Genomic DNA, 9,569 nt, shown 5'->3' with positions numbered 1-9,569 from the left:
GTTATCCTACCTGTGGATCTCTACTCAAGATATCCACAACAGTGGTTTTTCTAGTCTGTATATTTGGTTTAGGCGTTTTGTTTTTAGTAGTTTCAGCAGTCCTGTTTAAAGCAAGCTCTAAGATACTGGCATCATATCCCAAAGTATAACATAGATACTAACAAAGAGGTCATAAGCCAGTGACCTCCCTCCACTGCTTCTTTATCATCCAGTAATTCTCTTTTTAATATCCTTGCTGAACAGTATTGTTTTAATGCAAGTATCTCTGTTTTCTATGAAGATTAACAGTCTGGTAATGCTGAGACAGGGCCAGCTCAGTACTGACACCTCTACAACACAGTCAAGTTCCCATTTATTGGCCTGAAAGTCAAATGATAACCCTACAGACCCACTGAGTGTCCTTACAAGTAAAAAATATTGGTTATATTTCTACTCTTCCTATACAAATAACTGTGATAACAAGAGGGGAAATGTACATAAGAAAAAGTGTAAATGTGTGGTGTCAACTACTTGAATTCTTACACTTCCTTATTTCAGGGGAAAAAAAAAATATCTGAGTCTGCATATTAAATCTGTTTTGAATGTAACAATTTTGTATACAAAGGTATCAGATTCCTCATGTTTTATTAGTCCATTAAGTAGTCAACTTTCAGAGAAAAATATAGAGTAGCGCAGCAATAGTTCAGCCAAGAAAAAAAAAAAAGGATGTTGGCTGGGACAAATACGTACAAAAGGAACCGAAAAATCGAAATGGGTAAAAGATCACAAGAAGCAGAAATATTTTAAGCATTGAATCATCTCTTAAATTAACTAATATTTGCAATTGATAAAAATTACCTGGGAGATACTAGGAGTCAATTATTAATTGCATGAAATTTCCAGAAATGTACAGAAGGGAGAAATTTGAAATCAGAATGTGCTACATTATTTTTGAGTGCTCAGTTTTTACTATCTTCTAAAATAAATGTCACCCCTGGTCCTAATCTACTAGAATAGAAGTGCAGACCAGCAAACATTAAACAGTTCACACAAAGCAGTACTTCACACAATCAGGAAAACAGACTGCTCAGACAGAATCACTGATATTTAACATTATTTGAAAACACAGGCCCATAAAAGAAGAAATGATATCGTTCTACTTTCAGGAAAGAAAATGCCAGCATCCAAACTACCATAAGGTCACAAACCTGAATGACTTAAATGCCTCCCAGAAAGCACAGTTCTGCTGTTATGACTCAGAAATCAGCAATCAGGACTTGAAAATACAAGTATAAAACAATGTAACAGTTCAGCTACTGATAGCTTAAACTGAACCGATGAACCAGGTGGGAAGAGGTAAATATTCGGAAGTGTTTCTGAGTAATTCCTAAGTATGCCATTGCAAAAAACAATTTCCAAAAGTATTCTGCAAGGCCAACTGGCAAGTCAAACATTGGCACAGAGTTATGCAGAAGAACAGTAAGGATTTTGCCTTCATTAATTCCTCAACTGTGTACCTACCAGCAGCCAAGAGCTGCTGCTAGCAAGAGCTAGCTTTTCTACTAAGTCTCACATATTTTTGGCATGTTGCTATAGTGACTTTACATGAGCTATGAATTAAAAATAACATTGCTAAAAGCTCCAGGTCCTGCATCTTGGATGAACCAAAGTCAGGAGAAGGACCAAGTGTTGATACCAAAAGTCCTTTATCAGTTATGACATGTATCTAGATTAAATAATAAATTTCCTCATTAAAAAGCAGAGAATCTCCAGTAAACTAGTTCACTACAAGTTACAGAAAAATATAAAAAGAAACAAAAAAATTTAAAAAATAATCAATAAAGGTGGTCTTAACAAAAAACAACCAACAAAACAACAAACACAGGCATACATATCCCAAACACAACAAAGCCTTAAAAATTATCCTTGCAGTTACCCCTCTCTCAATAGAAGTATTACCCTGATTTTCTATGGAAAACTATGTTCTGAAATTACCTTCTGTGTCCACCTGCCCCATCATGTACCTTAGGGATTGTCCTTTAACTTTTTTCTTTGAAAGAGGTCTCTCACAGGTCTCAAGTTCAACAAGTTTCACAGAAGCTGGGGACCAATAGAACAAACATCCAAACAACTCTCCATGGGGGAGAGACTGCAGTGAAAACTCAGCAGTTAAGTATTCCCTCTCCTCTGCCTGCACAGAATTAGCACTATCAGGTACGGCATCCTGCCAGGACTGTAGCTGGGAAGAGAGATTTTTGAAGGGAGCTAAGAGCATGAAAGTACAAGCTAGCAGTATTGTAGCTGAGGAATCCAGGGAGTTTACTGAAGACTTGCAACACAAATCCACATGAAAAAAATACATACTCAACTTCACTCCAGACATTTGTTTCCTATGCACTTACAATCCCGCAGTATATCACTGTATGTTTAACTTCTAAGAGTGTTGAATAAGAAAACATGTAGTTTATTTTTTAAAATAATAATTCTGTCTGGACAACTGAATATTACTCATTCAGCTGCATCTGCTAAGTTTCCAGTGTATGCTATGAGTTACACTGTGGTTAGCAGTAAGCCTAATGCTTGGAGAAAAAGAGCCTTACATTTTACTTATTTGCAATGAATGCCAATGAGCAGTTTTTCCATGGAAGCAATGCTGTATTTAATGTGCTTAGTCCCTTTTTTGATTGATGCTGTTGAAACAGGGACTTACCTCAAAATAAGAGAAGAAAATTACGGACTTGGCAATTTGCGTGCTTTCCAATCTGCCTCTGACACTAGAGCTTTTAAAAGACTGCCTGTGCTTCTAGGCCTGTGGCACAAGGGAATACCGATGGCAAGACCAAGAGATAGAGAAACACTTGAGGGCATAAGGCTGCAGTCTAATAGAAAACACAACAGATACATTATTAATACTAGTATCAGGGATTCTTCCTGCAATGGGACATTCTAAGAAAGATATATCATAGAACTATTCAGGTTGGAAAAGACCCTTGGGATCACCGAGTCCAATCATCATCCTTGCTCTACAAAGTTCTCCCCTAAGCCATATCCACCAACACCACATCCAAATGACTCTTAAACAAATCCAGGGATGCTGACTCAACCACCTCCCTGGGCAGCCTATTCCAGTGTCTGACCACTCTTTCTGTGATTTTTTTTTCCTAATGTCCAGTCTGAACCTCCCCTGTTACAACTTGAAGCCATTCCCTCTTGTTCTGTTGCTTATTACCTGTAAGAAGAAACCAGCACCAACCTCTCTACAATGACCTTTCAGGTAGTTGTAGAGACTGATGAGGTCTCCCCTCAGCCTTCTCCTGCCCAAACTAAACATTCCCAGCTCCTTCAAGCTTTCTTCATAAGATTGATTCTCTAGGCCCTTCACCAGCTTCGTTGCTCTCCTCTGTACTCGGCTCCAGCACCTCAATATCTCTCGAGTTGAGGTGCCCAAAACTGGACACAACACTCCAGGTGTGGCCTCACCAGTGCTGAGTACAGGGGAACCATCACCTCTCTGCTTCTGCTGGTCACACTATTTCTAATACAAGCCAGGATGCCACTGGCTTTCTTGGCCACCTGGCCACACTGCTGGCTCATATTCAGCTGCTTGTCAATTAGAACCCCCAAGTCCTTTTCTGCCAGACAGCTTTCCAGCCACACTTCCCCAGGCCTGTAGCCTTGCATGGGGTTGTTGTGGCCCAAGTGCAGGACCCGGCACTTGGCCTTGTTGAAGCCCAGACAATTAACATTAGCCCAACGATCCAATCTATCCAAGTCTCTCTGTAGAGCCTCCCTATCCTCATGCTGATCAACAAATGACATTAGAGTTCCTACTTTGTTTCTAAGAGAAACTACAGACACACTATAAGCAAAACTGCTTGTTCATAAAGAAAACATTGTTTGAGAAGTTTAATTTTAGGATCCGCTCAATTATGAAGTATTCCTGAAAAAATTTCATATTGCATCAGTCTTCTGATTTAGTCAACTATCTTAGATTTCTCTGCTCATTTAGTTCAGAAGAAAAAATAAAAGTAAAAAAAAATAAAATGTAAATGTAAAAATATTGTTTATGTGAACTTTTATTTGAAGCATTTTAAGTTCATTATTCATTAACCATCTTTCCAGTGTCCAAACTCCTCTCCCACAAAGGGAAAAAAAAACAATAAACCCACAAAATAAAACCTAAACCACACAGGTTTCCATGCCTTTCCTTACCTAGAAGTTGCCCAAACTTTGAAGCACAGCATAGGAAACAACTAATCTTTAATTCTGTCAATATTGCTGGCTCTTGTTGTATTATAAGTAAACAGATTTATGTGTCCCACTGGACTATCAGCAGCTTCATCACACAATCTTCTCAGAACTTTCCCCTCACTGTATTTTTGCCTAGTTTGTCAACTTACATTTGCTTCTGTAATTAGCATAAGTAAAAACCCCTCCATTCCTCCTTTTTAGCAAACTCTATGCTTTCCTTCATCATGAAAATTTAACATCTACCCCAATAGTTCAGAGCTTAAAAAAATGAAAAAAAAATAAAAATAAAAAAACAAACCCACACACAACAATAACAAAATCCCCACAAAAATTACAAAGATTAAATTAAGGCCATATTACAGACTTTAGGTATCAAACTACTCTCTGAAGGCTGGAACATCAATTTCTAGAGCACGTGCGTGTCCAGAAGCATTTTGGCACAAAAAAATCTTTTTAGAATTCAAAATCAAACAGATGTAGCTTGAGTACTTACAGCAATACCATTTTATTCCATTGGAGGCACTACGAGCTCATTCACTGATGAGCTTGTACAGCAGCCTATTAAGTCTCCAAGTATAACAAGAGGTTTGTGAAAGACAGCTAAGAACATGAAGATTTTTGTCAGAAGGATTAAATTCACTACCCAAAGAGAGACGTGCAGCCCTGTATAGCTGCTGAAGTCCAAAAATAAGGGAAAAAACCAGAAATTTCTGCACAGGCAGGCAAGTTCTCTGCAAGATCAAGTGTAAAAGTCAGGTAGACAGCCTGGATAAACACAAAGATTGATGATGCAAAACTAGTATCCTAGTCCTTAGACATTGTGAGGACACGAGGAAGAAAGAAGTCAGCAATGGTTCCAGCTGCAGAGATCCCTAGTTAACCACAGTGGGTGACTGCAGACACGAAGCATCATGGGAAGCTAGCTTTAGGCCCTAACTTGAGAACTGGCTAAAGCACAGAAACAGAGACCTTGGTTCTACCAAAAAAAATCCCAAACAAAACACCACCAAACACTGAGGTACATTTAAAAAAAAATTAAAAAAAATCTGCCATGTAACTCAGTAAACCATGTAATGAATTTCTTGGCAGCTGACAAAAAAACCCAACAGTAACTAGGCCTATGCAGCTGACTGGTCTGGAAACTAAGCAACCAATCTGCTCAGTGGATGGTCCCAAAAAAGCTGTGGGAGAGAGAGGATAGCTCCACCGCTGGGAACCTCTGCAGGCACATTTCATCATAGCACAAATTCACTTCAACATAAATCTTTAACAAGCAGAGACAGGGGAGGCCTTCTAAGGCCATCACAGGCAGAAGCAAAAGAATCCTCAGCAGACCACAGGCTCCATCAGGTTGTGGAGGACTCCAGGCATGGGGCTGCAGAATGCAGATACGGATACAGCGTAAGACCACTCATCCCACATTAGCTTTAAGTGCTCTTTTAAAATACAGACATTATATAAACCCAAGCCTTCAGGTCCTTCTGAAGCCATAGCTTCCTCACCAACACAATAAAACACAAATGCTGAGAAGGAACATAGTCAAGTAGATCAAACCTTCTGAAGTACAAACTCAAGGAATGTACAGGCAGGAAGAACCATTAGATCTCAACTCCCTTCTGTAATTTACCCACTACATTTCACCCAATCACATCAGCACCTTGTATTTTACTAAAGCACTTATTCCAGGATGGTATCAAAAGCCAGGATTTCAAGAAATTCACACCAGGCTAACTACAGAAATGGTTAAATATAGCTGTTTGCACCCAGCTTCAGCTTCTCATTACTAATTTTTACTAGAAATTTATCTAATAAATTTAAACATCTCTTAAGTATCTAAACTTTTTTTCCCCTAAACTCTGTAGAATTGAACATCATAAATTGCTTACCAAAGACTAAACTGGTAATATTTGTAAAGCCTGCTTCAAAAAAGACAATGTGTATATATAAAGCAACATAACTTAATTAGTAAACAAGGAGGGAGAGGTGCCGAGTATAGATCACTATCCACACAAATATCCTACTTCAAACTTACACTGCACTGAAAGGAAATAAGAGTTACAAGCCTGAAAATCAGTAAGATGACAGATAATTTGTCTGGTGGTTTCCTTACCACCTAGGGATACACACAGAGGGTGCTGGTACTAACAAAATTCCCTTATTGTCTTTGCTCCTTGGATACAAAAACCTGGAAGGGGGGTGGGAACAACAACCATACACACCTTTCATGACTGAATTCTTTCACTGACCTTTTGATTCATCCATCTCTATACACCTTAAATCAATAGCTGAGCTGATTGCTAAAGGATCTGTCTGGGCCTATTCATTGGCATGCCAAACATCTCCCATAACTTTAATATGTGTATGACAGTTGACTGTTTCAAGAGAAATCTTATGCCTGCAGGGTAACATTTCAGTGCTTAAGTCCCTCATAACACAGATATAAAAAGCAGGGTAAGGATGGGCTTCCTATCTATCACATGCACAAAACCATGGGCGATGGTAAATGTGGCAGACAACCCACACTTTTTTTTTTTTTACAAAAAAAAAAGTTGTTACTTCAAAGAAGTCCTCAGATGACCTGCAAGAGAACAGACCTAGCAGGCTACAGGTTGCATGCAGTAGCTTACCATGATTTTGGGCAAAATTTCTCCTTTCATTAGTCACATACACAAGATTTTAGTTACAGGAGTAGAAACCCAGCATAAAGGAATAGGTTCAACATTTACTTGAAAAATAACAAAAAACAGTTCTCTTCCATGTTTTCACACATACTGCTTGCAAATAAACTTATTATTTCAGTCAGAAGAGACAGAGAGGTATAGAAACAATGTGTCCAAAAGGAAGGCAAGATCCAAAAGCGGCAGATGCAAGCCACCTCTCTTCAGAACAGATACGGTGACTGATAAACACAGGAAGGTTCTATTCTCATGCTCTGTTTAAGTTTTAGATATGTCACAGACTTATATAAAATATTCAGTACCAAGAAACAAGCTTAGATTGAGTTTAGATTGCAGCCCCTTTTGAATCAAAGTAAGAGAGTAATGAAGAAAACAGGATTAGGCAATACAGAAATAATGTCCTCACAGAGGCCTCCACTACTCCAATAAAGCAAGTCAATCTCTTTTCCAATTTATTTAATTTTTTTTTAATTTTATTTTTGAAAGCAGAACTGGCTGGAGATTTCTGGTAACAAAACGTTATAAGTGCTCTTAAATAAGAACATACACCAATTGTATTAGAAGTGGTTTCCAAGGGATGTTAAAAGCAAATATAATAGCATTTCAGAATCGTAGGCTGCTGTGAAATATCCTTTAATATACAATTAAACCTGTTGCTAAAAGAAACATGGTTACATAAAAGCACAAAAGGTATTAAACAGTTTAGAAAGGTTGATTTGGGGGAGACAGTAGAATAATAGGAACTTGCCATATCCTGATAAAATCTCACACCAGAAATTCCCGTCTCAGCATTATCACAGATGGACAAATCTGGAAACAGGAAATTTATGGCCTTGCAGAAGACTTAAGCATACAAGAGGGGAGTAAAACGATTTTGGAAAAACAAAACAAAACATAGTACTCAACACCTCTCGATTACAGAATCATACAATCATTTTGGTTGGAAAAGACCCTTAAGATCATCAAGTTCAAGCAATAACAGAATGTTGCTGTGAAGGAGTCCCTACTCAACATTTCAGCGAAGACAATGAGATTTCAACTTCTTCCCAACTCTTCAAATTCTCAGATAAATTACAGAATGACAAAATTGGAAGGTTGAAAAGAACCTTCAAAAATCATCTAGTGCAATCCTGCCATGGGCAGGGACATCTTTTTCTACATCAAGTTGTTCAGAGCCCACTCCAACCTGATACTGAACACTTCCGGGATAGGGACATTCACAGCTTGTCTGGGCAGTGTGTTCCAGTGTCTCACCACCACAGAATCACAGAATTATCCTGGTTGGAAAAGACCACGAAGATCATCAAGTTCAACCATAACATAAATCCAGCAACCATAACCTAATCTATCCATTCAGTGCTTAAGTCCACGTCCATATTTATTTTAAACACTTCCAGGGATGGTGACTCCACCATCTCCCTGGGCAGCCTGTTCCAGTGTCCAACCACTCTTCTTGTAAAGAAATTCTTTCTAATATCTACTCTAAACCTCCCCTGGGCTCTCTGGGCTGCAAGCGTTTATTACCAGTTCATATCCAATTTTCCATCTACCCAATTCCTTCTCTGCAAAGCTGCTCTCAACCGATTAATCCCCCAGTCTGTACTGATACTGGGGATTGGCCCAGGTCAGATGCAGGACCTTATGCTCAAAACAGTTGAACTTCATGAGGTACACACAGGTCCCCTCCTCCAGACTGTCAAGGTCTGGTTGCACCAGCTTCCCTCAGGTGCATCAGCTGAATTGCTCAGTTTGGTATCATCTGCAAACCTGCTGAGGGTGCACTCAAGCCCGTTGTCTCTGTCATTAACAGATACTGATCAGCATCAGTCTCAACAGAACCCTTAGGGACACGACTTGTTATCCATGTCCATTTCAACACTGACTACAACTCTTTGGATGCAGCTATCCAGCCAGTTCCTTATCCACTTCAACCTTTAAACTTGTATCTTCCTAACTGAGAGACAAGGATGCTGTGTCAGAATGTGAGATGCTGTCTCAAATAGATGGAAACAAAGCCTGAAGGAGAGAGAGACAACTATAACAGCAACTTGTCACTCATTTTCTAGACTTCACACATAGCAGTAACTCACTTATAGGCCATATTTTAGTCATTTTGAACCCAATTCTTTACAAGAGGTCAACGCTCACAATTTTTAGTTACTATCATGGAAATACCTAAAGGTAAATGGGAGTGACTTGTCCGAAGAGAGTGGCATGGGAGGAGAAGCAGAAACCTAGAAGGCTGTACAGCCACTACTACTAAGGAAGCCATTTCTCCTACAAGCAAACAGAAACCAAAAAAAAAGCCACGGCACGAATCTGTCCGGTGAGCAATGCTTATAAACAGTGCAACTTAAAAAGGAGACTTAGCAGATGCACCTCGTCTTTACCACCCTCCAACCACTTACTAAAAACAGAACCTTTGCCTCGCCTTCAACAGCCAGAAACTTACGCAAACAGGCAGGAGAGCCCCTCGCTCGCTGGGAGGCCACAGCGGCAGCTGCAGGCGGCCGGGAGGGGGGGACCCGAGAGATGTCAACGCCTCGACCTAAGCAGCAGCCGGAGGAAGGCAGAGCTTCCCCAGCACGCCCCACCTTTCGCCCCAGCCACCCCGAGAGCAGCGCTCCGCTCCCCACGGCAGGACCCGGCCCTCGGGAGCCA

At 39.8% G+C, this 9,569-nt stretch overlaps 1 protein-coding gene across 1 annotated transcript in view; it reads right to left on the bottom strand.

Annotated features, from left to right (window-relative positions):
* The window catches only part of TUBGCP3 (tubulin, gamma complex associated protein 3), a 121,446-nt gene that overhangs the window by 39,036 nt on the left and 72,841 nt on the right, over positions 1–9,569 (bottom strand). The gene's annotated exons all lie outside the window — the stretch shown is intronic.

Source organism: Chaetura pelagica, unplaced genomic scaffold, assembly GCF_000747805.2.
Source record: "Chaetura pelagica isolate M959 unplaced genomic scaffold, ChaPel_1.0 scaffold123, whole genome shotgun sequence".
Taxonomy (NCBI): Eukaryota; Metazoa; Chordata; class Aves; order Apodiformes; family Apodidae; genus Chaetura; species Chaetura pelagica.
This window is presented reverse-complemented; position numbering and strand designations above follow the sequence as displayed.